This window comes from Cupressus sempervirens, chromosome 2 (genome assembly GCF_028749045.1).
Source record: "Cupressus sempervirens isolate cs-2001-9-10 chromosome 2, ASM2874904v1, whole genome shotgun sequence".
NCBI classification, from domain to species: Eukaryota; Viridiplantae; Streptophyta; class Pinopsida; order Cupressales; family Cupressaceae; genus Cupressus; species Cupressus sempervirens.
The window spans coordinates 272,117,677-272,135,050 of record NC_143119.1 but is presented as its reverse complement, the minus strand read 5'-3'; the positions used below and the strand labels follow the sequence as shown (position 1 = coordinate 272,135,050).

Genomic DNA, 17,374 nt, shown 5'->3' with positions numbered 1-17,374 from the left:
CCACAAACATAACAAAATATAAACTAGTGCACATATATAATTTAAATATGTGAGATTTTTAATCCTCTTTGGAAAATGTGATCTTAAGACACATGATCATAGTATAATGAAATTTTTTAATTGTAAAAAAATGCAGGAAAAGAAAAATGAGGAGGTGAAATTTACTTGCCTAATTGCCTAGATATTTAGTTGTGTTTTTAATTGAGTTTGATCTATAATCAATCTAATTATTGACAAAGTTAGGACTTCACATTTTGACATGAAAATAGTCACAATTTGTTTACCAACATCAAGCTATGACAATCCCCTCATATGTTCCTTTGAATATATAAATTTATTTTTTCATTAAGCATGTTGTTGGAGTCTTTTCCACAGCTTGTGTGGGAAGTACAATTTATTGTGTGAAACAATAAAGATCATTTTTTCTATGTAACTCGGATTTCTTTCAAGTATTTTTATTTATATAAACTTAAACATTCTAATAATCATTATAACATTTTAGAACAAAATGAATATCATTTAATGTAGCTGAATACATCTGTAGCTCTGTCTGATTTGGACTGTAGCAAAAAATAGGTACCAAGTATACTGACAATGGCAATGCAACGAACTTTTTCCAGTTCATTAAAACTGTCTAATTAAGTGCAATCATTGATGCATAGTCATTTTGAAGACAAATAAACTATATGTACTAGACCAAAGGACTACTGTCGTTTCAAAACTGTGCACTAAACCTAAATTGATTCTATTTAGTATAAATGATGTGGTCGCAGACACTCCAGGCTTAATTTAATTTGTTTATCTTTTCAAATGTCAAATTAAGAACAAGTCACAATGAACAGCCTTACTAATGACAAATTACACGGAGTAGACTATGAAGGATTCAATCATACATACATTTTGATTTTATCATGCAAAATGTCCAACTAGAGACTAATTTTATGCTTAACAAGTGTCTTTTTGGATAAATCGACAAAGTCTATGCAATATCGATCATATATATCTACCAATTATACATATATGAGCTTGAGCACCATGTTATATTTTGAGAAAATGTAGAGAAAGTGTTAAATTCCCAAGATATGACATCATAGTTACATTTATATATATAAATATATATATATATATATATTGGTACACATCTATGACCGACATTGTGTAGACTTTGATGCTCCATCCAAACAAACACCCGTTATGCATAAAATTAATCTCTAGTTGGACATTGTGCATAATAAAATTAAAATTATACTCATATGCCCCATATAATTCATCATCAATAAGGTTGTTCATTGTGACTCGTTCTCTATCTGACATTTGAAAAGATTAACAGATTCAACCAAACCTAGAGGGTATGTTACTACACAACTTACATTAAATAGAGTCAATTTAGGTTTTGTGCAAACTTTTAACAAGTCATTATTCTTTTGGTCAAATACATGCAGTGTGTCAACAGCTAAAATGATTATGCATCGATCATTGCACCTGATTAGATAGTTTTAGACAAATGAGAAAAAACTGCTACATAGACATTGTCAATATACCTACTACTTATTTTTTGTTACAATTCAAATCAAGTAGAGGTGTACGTGTATTCCACTACATTAAACGATATTCATTTTGTTCTAACATGTTATAATAATTCTTATAATGATTTCGGTTTATTTAAATGAAAATACAAGAAATAAATCTGATTTACACAGAAAAAATGGTTTTTTATTGTTTTGTATAATTAAATATACTTTTTAAACAAATCGTGAGGATGACTCATATAACATGCATCATTGAAAAATAAATTTACATAATCAAAGGTAACATATAAGAGGAGATCATCATAGCCCAATGAATGGCGAATCCCGACTTGAAGTCAATAGTCTTCAGCTCCTCATTAAATGCTTGTTTGCATGACCACATCGCCTACAAGGAGAGAGATAAAGTTGTGTTAGACCTCACAGATCCTCATCTAACATATGCAACCTATTAAATGCCGATTCACTTTTCAAAATGCATCAAATCATACTGACAAATACAGAAAAGAACAGATAGAAACTTATCTAATGAGTTTGTTTATCAAATCATCATTGGAAAACTCCAACATGAGGGGTGAAATGGGCTTCCCACAAGAGTGGGGACCAGCATGCTATTAAATGAAAAAAAAAAAAATAACAGGTATCTATAGCTATGCTGCTCTAAAACAAAGAGGTACCAAAAATAGAGCATAACATTCAGTAATCAGAGTAAATAAACATGAGTACATAAAAGATATAGGGATGAGGAAACAAAGAAAAGTTAGATATAGGGATGAGGAAACAAAGAAAAGATATTGAGTACTTTCCTATTCCAAAATGCAAATGACAGTGCTTAAAGCTGAAAATCTAATGGTCGTTAACATTAATGAACATCAAGCAAGAGACAAAGATCACTTAAACGATGCATGAGGATTATCATAAATGATTTCAAGAAGTATACAAACTTGAAATAGGTTCCTTAGTAGACAAGTATAATGCTCTTAAGGATGGATGACTTCCATAATATGTTTCACATAAACAGCAATTTTAAGAGGAATTAGTATTTTCACGTGTGTAGCAAGCCAACAAAAAAGTAATGATTTCAAAGCATAAAGTTCAAATGAAAGAGCAAAGACAATCAATTAATGCAAAGCAATTATCAATCATGTGCAGGTTGTTAAATTTGAACGGGAGCACAAAATCTTGTCTTGGGAAACCCCTCCACTTGAGGGTGAAAAACCCAACCCACAAAATGATGATGCCTTTATTGAGTTCTCTAAAACAAATACAAAACTTCTTGCTTATGATTGATGACTTCAAAAAGTCAATCAATAAGCCTGATACACTTCCTTTACAAATCAAACACCTTGACTGTAGAATCAAAATATTAGACAGGCTCTCAAAAACTTACAAACTGAATACAAATGAAATGACTCACAAAACATGTATGACACAAACATAACACACAAATAGTTTTTCACAATACAATCTATATAACTCAGCATATATGCTCTCAAGTGAAGATAAAGTGTTTTCCCACTAAACAAAGATGCAGCATGCAAAAGCTATCTTCAATGAATTAACCAAATTAGGATAGACTGAAGCATATCTCACAGGGGATGAAAGAACAACTGTTACAATGTCCAAACGACATTCCCATCAAATTGACCATTGCTTTCCATCTATTACAAAAGCTTAAACGAACTCATACAAGCATGGACTGACATCTCCATACATGAACCGACAACACAATCAAATATGAATTGTCGAACCATACAATCATTTATGGTAGAATGAACTGACATCATCCAATTAAATCCATGTCACTCAATAAACATGAGCCACCTCAAAGCATATTCAATGCCATGTGACACTAACTTGGCGGTGAGAACGGTAGAATATGAAGGAAGTGGCTCCCGAACATAAAGATACAGCTCGAGCATAATATATGACAATGAAAGAATGAGTCATATATAATAAAAATAGCTACCGGGAAAAGCAACTTGAATGAAATACAACCTTGCAAACACCATCGCATGAACATGATAGGAGATGCGAACAAAAGGGAAGATCATCACACAGGTGGATAAACTCTCTCGATATAATGCTATTAAGAATGGATGTCTTTCATAATAGGTTTCCCATAAACAAAAATGCTAGGATTTTGTAAGGGATCAATATTTTCACCATGTGTGTAGCAGCCCAACCAAAATGCAATGATTTCAGAGCTTGAAGTTCAAAAGAAAAAAGCAGAGACATTCATTTAATGCAATGCAATTATCAATCAAGTACATGTTAGTGGAAGAAAAAATAATTGCATTGAAAGATCTTAACATCAAGAGTCGTACTATGATCATCTACAAAGAAGGAAAGAATAGTTACCTAGAAATGACTAGGAAAGCATCATTACAGTATTGGCAGTCAGTACTCTATATTCATGTTTAATCTTCATACTGAATAGTTATTGTTCCTTGAAACATTCTATGACACGTGCACTTAAGAGATGCATTCATCCCAATGATTGCAAGGACACCCAAATTTGTAATGTATTGTTATAAAAGCTTAATCTAATACAAGCTACTTGACTTGCATTCTTGTGCACAGCTGTGAAGTCCATGGACAACAACAAAAGCCCCTTCTCTTACAATTTTGCAAAGTATCTCAAATGATTTTCTAAACATTTTGTGTGTTTAAGGTGGCTCTACCTATTTATAAGTGAAGAAGTCTCAAACAACTTCTACAAAGTAGTTTACTCTAAGATGCATGAAATTTCTATAGTACATCATAATGAGTTAGTACCTTTTGGATGTTGACTCAAGCTTAACAAATAATAATAATTTATCTCAAGCAAATAAGAATAATTAATCTCAGCTTCTGCCTATTACCCATCAAAAAAATTTAAAAAATAAAAACATACCACAAAAGGTTGCTTATTCACTTAGCTAGAACATGGAATACACCTATCTAGTAGATGGAATTTATTATGAGGATAGTTTGTGCACATTGCATAATTAGAAAAAATAAGAAATCTGAATCAGAACGAGTTGGTGGGATCAACACAACTAAGGGGCAACTTTGACAAGAAGTACAACCTTGCCCTTGTACACACAACTAAGAAATAGCCTTTCCATAGAAAATTTTTTAAAAGTCAAGCTGGTATTTTTTTACGCAAGTAACCTGTTAGTGAAATAGGATCTGTAACTTGTAATAGCACTTGTGGATATTTTATGTGTTTTCCAAGTTACTATATATATATACACATGAAATAAAGAGGCATGTCTCTTGAAGAGACATGTCTCTTTAATATATTAACTTACATTAGTTATAGTTATATCCTTAACATTATAATGGTTTTATATATATATATCACTCTTAATATAAGTTAATTATCCCATATATAATATTTGTCATATATTATATATCTCATATATATAATATAATTTATCCGACAGAATTATAACATTAACACTCCCTCTTAATGTAGAAGGATAAAAACACATAGATATTACACCATAGGTAATATTTCAAAAATAATACATATAGGAAATATTTATCAAAAGATTTCTAGTATATGATATCGTGTAAGTATTGGCCTATCAAAATATCAACATATGATATTCACCAATTACTATTTGATATCATATTTGGTAACATGAGCATTGGCCTATCAAAATATCAATCAAATAATATTCACCAAATATTCTAAGTAATGGCCTATCAGAACATCAACTAAATGATATCCACCAAGTACTCAATGTGGTAATGGCCTATCAGAATATCAAGGCAAGATATTCACCAAGTACCGAAAATATATCTATACAAGCAACTTGAAGATAATCAAATTAATGATATCAAACGCCTAGTTGTTGATTTATAAGATAAAACCTTCACATGAAACAATTTCACAAAATGAATCATGGTACAAGTTATTGTAAGGACGTCACTTTACAACAACTTCTCCTAATACAAGTGATAATCATTTAGAAGTCGTCACTTCTTCATGATGTACACAAGGGATAGACTCATACATGTATGACATCAAAAGTTCACATGAAGTCTCCACGAATACTGTCATGTGTTGTTGTCACAACATTCACCATAAAACATATCAGAGAATAAGGTTTCTCCCTCTTAGTTTGATATCAACTTTTCTAACCTCTTAGCACAAGGTTCTCTTCGATGAAGTATCAGACTTTCTCCGAATCTGTTATCATCCTTCTAACCTCTTGGTAGCAAGTCATGTCATGCTTCCTTAGTTCAATGGTTACCTTGATAGCATAAGTCCTTCCAGCCTACATATATGAGACTTTATCCCATGAATCATAGTCCTTTAGCTGTTATAGTTTCTGATTAGTGGAGAATCCATCCACATGGTCTACTCCTTCTGAATCAAGATCATCAAAAGTTTGATTGAAGCATTTATTATTTTTTGCTCCCTCTCTTTCTCCAAGGTTGCCTCTAATGAACTGTCAGACTCTCTCTCATAATTTCAATCATCGAGGATATTTTCTTCAAGAAACTCACTTTATCCAATCTAATCATCAGATGATTCACGAGTCCTAAATCACACAGCTTCTTTGGAGCTAATATCATAAGATTAAGTCCACACAATATTTGGTAGCATGCCTAATGTTCCAATCTTCTTTCCTGCAAGGGCATCCTCAAAGACGAAGGAAAAGATTAAGGCAAATGACTCTCAATAGCACATATAGAAGTACAAATAAGAGAAAGACTACAATGAGTAGATAAGTGTAATATTGGAGGATGATGAATTTACATATCTATGCATCCTTGATACATGAAGGTCCATATCTGAAAATGTCTTCTTAGATCCTCTTTTGAATCAGCTCCTCACTAAGGATGGTTCAAGTGGGAATGAAACATTTTTTATTATATTTCCCCCACAATGTAAAATTCTCACTCTTATGCCATCGAGCAATTTTTTTTTTTTTCACATTAAATATGATAGGCTCCTTTTTGTTCTTCTTTTTCTTCTTTACAAGGAATCATCCCTTTAGAACTTGAAGAGCTGCAAAAGCTTGTCCTTGTAAATGGTCAATAGCTGGAGGAACCAGCACTCTACCAGGAGCAACATGCAGGGCTGGACGAGATGGAGCAGGTATGCCAGGAGATGGAAAGGAACGTTCAGATTCTGAAGATAGGGGTTCAAACATAGAGGTTCTTGTTGCATTGAAATCAATACTTTCTATGTCAGGCAAACCAACAGCTTCATCTTTTTCATTAAGCCCACTTGCACTAGTTTCTTGAACTAAAATAGATTCACTAAAGTCTGTGACAAAATAATTGGTATTGTTTCAGACGCTAATAGAGTTTCATTATTAATAAACTGTTTTGTCTCCTCTGTTTCTGGAATATAAGTAGCGGAAGTGTTTTGATCAATACCATGTATTGTAGAAGTTGTGCGATCTGGTTTTGCACTATCACTAGGAAAGGTGTAATCAAAATCACTAGAAACATCTGGATTTCTTTCCATAGAACTAACCTTATCTTCTGAATTTGATTCCAACCCTGTAATAGGTGAAACAACTGAGGAGTCCATATCCTCAATTTGAATTGTGGCACCAGTTTTTGAATATAGCGAACTAGTTGCCTCATCACTATCAAATGTTTTGGACACAGATTTTATTTCAGAATAAGGTTTAATAGGAGAAGGTGCATTGTTTTTGGACTGTGATGTAGCTACTAAAGTTTGTTTAGACTCGGGCATGGCTGATAAGTTATCTATACAATCATATTTGGCAACAACAAAGGAATCAGACAGTGAGCAAGATGAAACATCTTCGCCATTGCTAATGGGTACCAAATCTACTGGCTCAAATTTAGGTTCCTTTGGGTCAACATCTATTGTTCTACTAGTCACAGGAGCAAGACTTATATCAGTTCCAACTTCAGTTCTCAAACCATTTATTTCCTCAAGTGTGAGGCAAGACTGGTTTATACCTGTATCCTATGTACCCATCAATTTTCCTCATTTTGCTTTTGTTCCTGGGCATCAGCTGCTATCAAGTTACCTGCATTTTCCTCATTTTGCTTTTGTTGCAAGGTATCAGCTGATAACAGTTTACCCTGTGCCCATTCATGATCAGCAAATGTCGAGTGTAAGTCATCAGAAGATAATATTGTTTCTTGTGTAGCAGTAAGAGGCAGCATCACTCGGTTCTTGTCCGCTCTTCTTGAGAAGAAAGAATGTGAAGCAAAAGCAAAACCAACTGTAAGAACAAGTCCTACAACTCCTGCAGCCAAGTAACCTAAAAACTTATCATACGTATTCACTGTCAACAACACAAGCAGAGCAAAGAGATTTTCTATGAAGTTGGGCCTGCGCTTTCTATCCAATCCCTTCATTTTCACATCAAGTATCACACATTTCTTTTCGTGAGTTTCGACAAGGGACTTCACCCACAGGTTAAAGTTCGTGAATACATCCTCACTCGTTGTAAATTCTGCACACTTTTCCTTGACCTCTCTCTGCGTCATCTCATTGTGTAACCCATTCTCTAATACCCGCTGCCTAACCTTCTCCATTCTCAAAGACTTGCTTAGCTCGCAGTAGAGTTTTGATGTCTCCAAATTGTTATCTATGTAATCCTTGACCAGCTTTTTTTTTCATGATGGGATCTTTAATTATTTTTTCCTTGTTTTCACAGATGCAGCTGAAGAATCCCGACACCATTTTCTGCAAATTGCAGATGTTATGACTTTGTACAAGACCAGACCCTTCCCCTTCCCCTTCTCCGTAAGAAAGAAAGATAAAAGAAGGCTCTCATCGGTTTGTTTATTTCCTCCCTATGACCGTTGTAGAAATGTCTTTCTTTCATGACTTCCCAGCATGATGAAGATCATAATTTCCATTCTCAACTCAACTTGATCACGTATCAGTATTTAACATTTTTTTTTATCTTTGAAGTATGTTGTGAGACTGTATTCAATATAAAATTACCATCACAGTATTCTTCTATTCACCATATAGATATCAAAAGAAAAATCCTTAAGATCGAACATGCTCTGATACCATGTTAGTGAAATAGGATCTGTAACTTGTAATAGCACTTGTGGATATTTTATGTGTTTTCCAAGTTACTGTATGAATGAAGATATATATACATGAAATAAAGAGGCATGTCTCTTGAAGAGACATGTCTCTTAAATATATTAACTTACATTAGTTATAGTTATAACACAAGTAATATATCCTTAAAATATTACAATGGTTATATAATAAGATATATATATATCACTCTTAATATAAGTTAATTATTCCATATATAATATTTGTCATATATTACATATCTCATATATATAATATAATTTATCCAACATAATTATAACATTAACATAACCTCCAAACAATAAAAAATACCCAACTATGAAATCTAGATTCGGTTATAATCTCTGCTACCAAAAACTGCTTGAATGATACAAATAACCATTTGGAAGTATAGTTTTCAATGGCTACAAATCATCATGATACCTCCATCAATCCAAGTGCAGAAATTACATTTTTGAAATTACATTTTTGTGACTCAAGACAGATGTAAACACTGGTATAGATAGCAGAAAGTGGTCAAACAAGATTGTCAAGGTACATTTGAAGACAGCCATTAACTATAATTTCAAAGCCAGAGCCAGGACAGTTAAAAGTAATGAAGGACATAGTCAATCAATCTCATAAAAACAAATCACTACCTTTTATACATACATACCATGGGATAGCAAGGGGTCATTTTTTAAAATCATGTTGTGAATATGTAAAACCAAATGAGAGAGCACATGAGAGTAAGCTTGAATATGTGTGAACAGCCTAGATTGAGCAAAACAACACAATGCTATGGAATGCTCGCGACTGACAGGAATATAGGAAAGAAAACGGCATACAACAATGGGATTACTAGACAGAGAAGGAGCAATCGGGACAATGATTCATTGCCATCAATACTCAAGTTAAGAAAATACTATTAAAGTAGAGCTCCCCATTTTTAAACAGGGTCGTGAAGTCATGTAAAGAGGGTTTAAGCTTCAACACAGTGAATTAACAAGGGCTTGATCATAAAAGAGTAATCAGGTACACCCATCATTCAAAAAAGAATATGCAGAATAGATCAAGGAGTTCAGGGATTGAACCAAGTCACTATTTTTGAATTTTTGAAGCAGCCATCCAAGAATTGAGAGCAGCACCAAACAATTGTACTGCATGCAATGAACAAAATGGAGAGTTGTGTTTCCATGGACGGTTAGGGATATGTCAAAATAATGATGTGATTTGGTCGCTCAGAGATATAATTTCCATGACTTGATAATAGATATACAGAGATTTTAAGTTTCAAGTACTCAATATCAATATAGAAGGGACAGTCATTCTGATCAAAAGGCGTAGATATGATAAATGAAGCTATAAGAAACCCCCGAGAATGGAACATGGAATATATACAATTAAGGCACAAGCGAGGGTTTATCGTGTCCTTTAAGGCAGAGAATTATTTTTCCAGACATCAATGAAGTATCAAATGTTTTAATGAGTATCATAGCCATAGCCTACATAGACGTAGACAAACAAATTTCTATGTCATTCTATGTAGTCAAAACTCTGCAAGATTTCCAACAAATAGAAATGTGAAAGGGTATATGTGCATTTTAAACAATGAGTAGAAAGACCTCAAAAACAGTGATACTCATTGGAAGGAAAAGCCCAGGTCTTTTTTGTCAATGGTTGTGGCATGAGCATGAAAAACAGAAAAAATTCCATTATTTTCTTGATAAATAGAGCTCGTGGGTTTTTTCAAGAAGAACATACCTGTTACAATGCATTGATTAAGTCCAAAACCTCCAAACTCTTTGCAAAGTTCAGATTTATTGAATAATAAAGGATCGCTGCAAATCTAATGGCACTATTTGTGTTGTATGTGTTTTCATTTTGCAGATCCGAATGTATATATATAAGAGTAGAGGAGACATGTTGCATGAAGAGACATGTCTCTATGTTAATCAATATTGGTTATTGTAAGTTAATTGCCATTAGACATTATTAACACACACACACATATATATATATATATAATTTTGACAATTAATCAAATAAAAGGAAAGATCAAGGCACTATTGACTTTTAATATTTTATTTTGCCCCGACCTGCTTGGTAGTGACACGTAGGCATTTAGGTATGTTTAATGTTTTATCCGCCAGGGGTATTGGCACTTCATTAATAATATGTGTTCACTTTTTATATACCTTGCCAATAAGTATTTATCCTTTATATTTCTCCATTAAAAACTAGTTTTGGCATATGTATATCTTCCTTTGACTTCCTTACCTCTGCATTCAATGCATCATTTCATGTGTTCTTTCTTACTTCTCCATCAATGGTCTTCGATTCTCTTTTAATCAATTTATATTATACACTGTTCTGTATAATTTGGAAATATCTTATAGATGATTACTAGGTGCAAATAAGATCAACTTGTTTTTTCCTTTGATTCGAACCTCTTCTGATACCATGTTGAATGATGAAGGATCACTGCAAATGTAATGGCGCTATTTGTCTTGTATGAGTCTTCCAAGTGCAGCTCTGAATGTGTGTGTGTGTGTATATATATAGGCAAGAGCCTACAACACAACAGTAACTTTCGAGCCTCTCATGTTGGAGGTCTTGAGTTTGAGTCTACTCAAGCTTAACACATTAAAATAATTAATTACAACAAATAATAATAATTAAAAATCTAGGCTTCGGCCCATTACCGATAAAAAAAAACAATATACATATAATTGACTATTAACCAAATGAAATAATGTTTAACCAATAACCATAAGGGATCAAGTCTAGATCAATTCAATCTGACTGAAGCTACAAAATCAACAAGATTTATTGTTTATAAAGGAGTGCAACTGTTGAATTTTTTCTCCCTCTGTTGGGTGCCTTAAAATATATCAATTTCCAGCCAAATCTACAGCCCAAACACTATCAATGAAGTATTGTGTGTTTAAAGGCAGATGTCTGATCAAATATTAGCTGTGGACATATCAAACTCTAACGTGGAATGACCAAAAGCAATATTTATAGCAAGTTACGTCAGCTCAGATTTATCACTTCAACGTTGCAAGGGGCTTTGATTAAATGATAACAACAGCATGCTAAAGAACATAACATATGCCATTTCAATATTTTAGACAATTACTCAAAGTAATAAAGAACTATGTCAAGAAAGGTTAAAATCATCTTACAACTTCATATTACATTGACTCAACCTCCAAAATTTATATAACCTTTATTCATACTTCCCTCTTACTTGTACAGCCTGAGTTGGCCTAGTGGTGGAAAACTTGTACTCTTGAAAGAGAGGTCACAAGTTCAAATCCCACCGGGGGGTAGGGTATGTACGCCTCGTTTGTAGCGCCAAGCGCCTCTCGAAAAAGAGTACGAGGTAGTCCCATATCACTGTCACCATGCATAAACCCAAAAACTATGGCATAGTGTTGTGGACTATAAAACCTCCTTTCCTTTTCCTTTTTACTTTGAGTTACAAATTGGTATCTCTTGGGTTCACAGGCACTTGGCCCAATAACATTCGCAGCGTGTTATTTGCCATGTACCATCAGGTGGTGAATTGTTCATGACTGCCCTGTGGATTGATTTTAGCAGAAAGTTGAATGGTTTTAGCAAGTGTTGTTTTCAAAGCTGTAGAATTCAGGAACAAGCGTAATTCATATCAAAGGTTGATGATCAAGGCGTAATATTTTTTAAGGATTACTCAAAGTGATAGGGAACTATTGTATGAAATGTTTTATTTATGCAACAATTATCTATCACTCTGATTAATACTTCCCAATTTATAAGTACTCGATCATTGACCTTTCATGTCAATAATGGTAGTCGCCTTGTCTTCTACAATATTGGTCTCTAACCACCTTGGTCAAACCATTTAACATGCCATGTCACTCCATTGGCTGGCCACCCAGCATTATACAACATATATAAACAGGCACAAGAGTATTTCCCAAGGAAAGGATTAACGAAGTATGTGATGCAATATTTAAAGGAATGTAAGAAATGTTAACAGAACAAAGCTGAGCATGCTTTTCCAGTAGGGCTACTGCAGCCTCTACCTATCGCCATTCAAAAATGGATAAGCATATCTATGGAATGTAAGGAATCTCAATATTGTTGAAGTTTGTAGCTATGATAGAGAGCTTTTTCTCTGTTCTTATAAAATAGAAATATGTTTGTTATGGCCGTTATGGTCATCTTCAGCTGAAAGAGATTTTTGTGAGAATATATAAGCCAATATTATATAAAAAGATGTGTCATGCAAAGAGGCAAGCATATGAAAATATTAAGTGTTGTAGATTGGAAATTTGAATGGTCTCACAATTGAAGAGACCATTTTGTGTAAGATGAAGAGTCAAATGCAATCAATTTATGTGATTGCTCGGTGTACTGTAAACAATCAAGTGAAAGCCTTGTACTCTGAACATTTCTTGATTAATAAAAGATATATTTTTGCTGGTGTGTTTGGGTTTTTCCCTTCAAGTGGAAGGGTTTTCCCAAGATAAATGTTGTGTCTTTTTGCTTATTGTTTATGCTCTTTGATTGTCGTTTATCTTTATTTCTGGGTCAAAACTTTAACAAACATAACAAAGTTGAGCATGTTTTCCAATCCCCAAGCAAAAATGAAAAAGCATGTCTATGGATTTTATAACTGGTTTGCCAAAGGCCCAAGGCAAAGATTGTTTGTATGTGGTAGTTGATAGAGTCACAAAGTATGCACACTTCTATACTATACCATCAAAATTTAAGTCGCTTCAAGTGGCAGATCTTTTCTTTAGGGAGGTTTTTAGACTACATGGGTTGCCAAAAACAATTGTGAGTAACAGGGACAGCAAATATCTCAACCTATTTTGGAAAAAATATTTTGTTTGATATGTACAAATCAGACACCCAGTAGCAATTATCATCCACAAACAGAGAGACAAACAGAGACAGTGAACAAATGGATTAAAGGTTATCTATGGAATTATGTAACAGGTTAGCAAACATATTGGGTCGGATACGTCTTGGGGAATATTGATACAACACAGAGTACATTTTGAACTCTGACATGCGCAATTATAAGTGTACAGGCTCCAAAGTTGAAAACAATATTGTCAAAAAGTATTTTTTTAAAACGATCAAACCTTACCCTAGAAGCAACTAAAACTCTCTCCTCAATAAAGAGATGCTATGAGCTTTACTAATGCAAGTGATTCCTTGGCCAAAAGGAACCTGGGTCTTGTTGCTAACAATTCCATCACATAAACGAAGAAGAATATACAGCACAAGGGAAGCTCTGCTTTTCTCAGCTCTAAGGTTTGAAGAGTCTCTTGAGAAACTTTACACCGATGCCTGCCATAACTTATATATTATTTTGGAGGTACACCAATCTTTCAAACCCACTTCAGCTTGAGCTATAATATTCCATCACAAGTTCCATGGTTCCTTTTTATAAGACTACATGAATCTGGTAGTGGGACGTGACATCTCATACTATGACAACTGGACTCATGACTACTGTAGGAAGATATTGCCAAACAAGTCAAAGCCCACAACCTGTTCCATGTTGCCTTGTCCCAAAGAAATGCACAACTATTAGTGTTGCAGAATAAATGAAGTTTAAGAAGCTCTGCACCTCTCTCATGAAACCAGAGCATCCAAGAAGCATATACAGAAGTTGGAAGCTTCTTTTGAATTAAAATGCTTTCACGAATATGTCAGATCTCCTATAGAAATTTGAAGCTCTACCTCTACAATTTAGAGTAATTGGAAATTATGAAGAATTGCAAGACCAATAAAAGTTATTTTCTTCCTCGCATGCTATCTTGCTAGAGAATTTCAGAAATGCACAACTATTAGTGGTGCAGAATAAATGAAGTTTAAGAAGCTTTGCACCTCTCTCATGAAACCAGAGCATCCAAGAAGCATATACAGAAGTTGGTAGCTTCTTTTGAATTAAAATGCTTTCATGGATATGTCAGATCTTCTATAGAAATTTGAAAGTCTACCTCTACAATTTAGAGTAACTGAAAATTATGAAGAATTGCAAGACCAATATAAGTTATTTTCCTCCTCACATGTTATCTTGCTAGAGAATTTGGACAAAGATGTGCACACATTGGTGTATTAAGCATAATTATCCAAGCAGGTGTGGATTATGTAAATTTGTGCTGGTATGGATCCAGAATTAGCAGACATGGATTCCTTTCAGCAATGTAGGTAAAATATTTACATATTATCCGACACGGATGCCTATGTATGCTTTATCATTAGCAGACAGGATTCTAACATTAGCTATCTGGATGCCTAGATTGAGCAAAACAATGCAATGCTAAATAATGCTGGTGAATGACAGGAACATAGAAAAGACAATGGAATGCAACAATGAGGCTACTAGACAGAAGAGGAGCATTCAGGACAATGATTCATTGCCACCGATACTCAAGGTAAGAAAGCACTATTAAAGCAGAGCTCACCATTTTTTTAATTGACTGGCGAAGCCATGTAGAAGAGGAGCATTCAAGACAATGATTCATTGCCACTGATACTCAAGGTAAGAAAGCACTGTTAAAGCAGAGCTCACCATTTTTTTAATAGACTGGTGAAGCCATGTAAACAAGTGATAATCATTAAAAAACAGGGTTTCCAGCTTCAAACCAAGGAAAAAAAAGGGCCTCAATACAAAATAGTAAACAAGGGACAATCATCATTCAAACAAAGAATATGCAGAAGAATCATGGAGTTCTGGGCTTGCACCAAGTATCACTATTTTCCTAAGTTACCGATTCGGATGCGGATTCCGAAGCGGATTCCGGAAGCGGATACGGGATGCGGGGATTTTTATTTTTTTTGGATGCGGATGCGGGAGGAAACGTGTATATATATATATATATATATATATATATATATGCAAAGAAATGCAAGAAATATCAAATATACTAATATATGTCTATATATATTAATATATAACAACTGAGATGAGTATTTAGTATTGAAGACCCCGTAAAGACATACAGTCTGCGTGAATACTTTTGGTCAAAGATTTTGATTAGCAGCAAATATTAAGAATCATACATCATAAACAAAGTTGTATCTACATACTGTTTAATAATCAAATATTCTAGGCACTAGCAATATCAAAGTTTGGCATTTAAAGAAAACATATATGTATATATATAACAAAGATAAGCAGCGTGTAAATAACATGAATGCTGGAAAGATAAATAACATGAATGAGTTTTACACTTTTCATGCAGCTGGGCCCGTGGATGCTCTTGGATGCTTCTGGAAGCTCTGTGGATGCTGGCCGGAAGCCACCTGCAGGCTCCCGGATGCGTCTGGAAGCTGGATACTGGCTTCCAAACGCATCCGGGAGCCTGCAGGTGGCTTCCGGCCAGCATCCACAAGGCTTCCAGAAGCATCCCGCATCCGTCCGCATCCGATGCGGAAGCCTCTGCATTTCCAGACGAATCGGTATCCTAGCTATTTTCTAAGCAGCCATCCAAGAATTGAGAGAAGAACCAAACAATTGTACTGCAATAGAGGGTTGTATTTCCATGGACGGCGACAGGTATGTCAAAATACCAATGTGGTTTGGAGGCTCAGAGATAAAATTCCAAGGACTTGTTAATAAATATATAGAGACTTAAGTTTCATGTACTCAGCATCACTAGAAAAGTGACAGCCATTTGATCAAAAGGCAGAGATATGATTAATGAAGCTACAAGGAACCCTCGAGCATGGAACATTGAATATATTCAACTAAGGCACAAGCAATGGTTTGTTGTGCTCTTAAAGGTAGAAAGTCATTTTTTTTCCAGAAAACAAGGAGGTATCAAGGGTTTCAACGAGTATCTTAGTCATAACTTGCAAAGGCGTAAACGAACAAATTTCGATGTCATCCTATCTAATCAAAACTTCACAAGATTTTAGCATAGAGAAATGTGAAAAGGTATATGTGTGTGTGTTATATACAATGACCAGAAAGACCTCATAAACAGTCATATTAACTTTTAGGAAAAACTGAAATCTTTAAAGTCAATTATCACGGCCTATGCATTAAACACAGAAACTGTTCCATTAATTTCTTAATGAACAGAACTCGTGTGTTCTTTCGTTAAGAACATACCTGTTACAATGCATTGAGAAAGTCAAAGAACTCCAGAATCTGTGGGAATTCATTATCAAAACGCTTCAAACTCTGGTAAGATCTCATAAGCCTCAGCTTGGGAAGAGGAAATTTTTAAAACGTCAACGTAAAGAATTATGATTAGTGTTTAAATAAAGCTTTTCTCACGGTGCGGGAGAGGAATAATGGAATAGAATGAGAGATTTGGGGATTTGGTACGAGTATAGAGAAGCAGTGCATAGATTATTTGACACAGTTAGAGACAAAATCAGAACTCGTGATGGAATATGGGACTGTTTTGAGAGTGACATTGGCGTTAATCAAGGATGTCATTTTATCTCCTACCTTTTGAGTTGTACATCGATAATCTAGAAGCTTGGTTAGATAAACCTGAGGGGAGGATGTTCACCTCACAGGGGTGAAGCTTCTTTTGTATGCTGATGATCTTATTTTGATATCAAAAAGGGAGCAAGGGCTAAGAGATCATTTAGGTCCCATTCGGTTGCTGCTGACATAGGAATAGAAAATTAGAATAAAAAAATGGAATGGGAATGGAAATGAGGAATGGGAATAGAAATAAGCAATTTCAATCATGTTTGGTGCACTTGGAATTCGACTGAGAATATGTTAATTTATTGTTTGGTTGTACAAAAATAGAATAAGAATAAGGTTAAGTTTTGTATTTTTAAAAACTATTTT

At 34.3% G+C, this 17,374-nt stretch overlaps 1 long non-coding RNA gene across 1 annotated transcript; it reads right to left on the bottom strand.

Annotated features, from left to right (window-relative positions):
* Positions 1–1,691: 1,691 nt before the first annotated feature.
* LOC149572107 (uncharacterized) lies at positions 1,692–16,881 on the bottom strand. The gene is made up of 2 exons (XR_016358875.1): positions 16,676–16,881; positions 1,692–1,914 (listed from the first exon to the last, which is right to left on the bottom strand). It is a non-coding gene; the product is annotated as an uncharacterized LOC149572107 (long non-coding RNA).
* Positions 16,882–17,374: the final 493 nt, after the last annotated feature.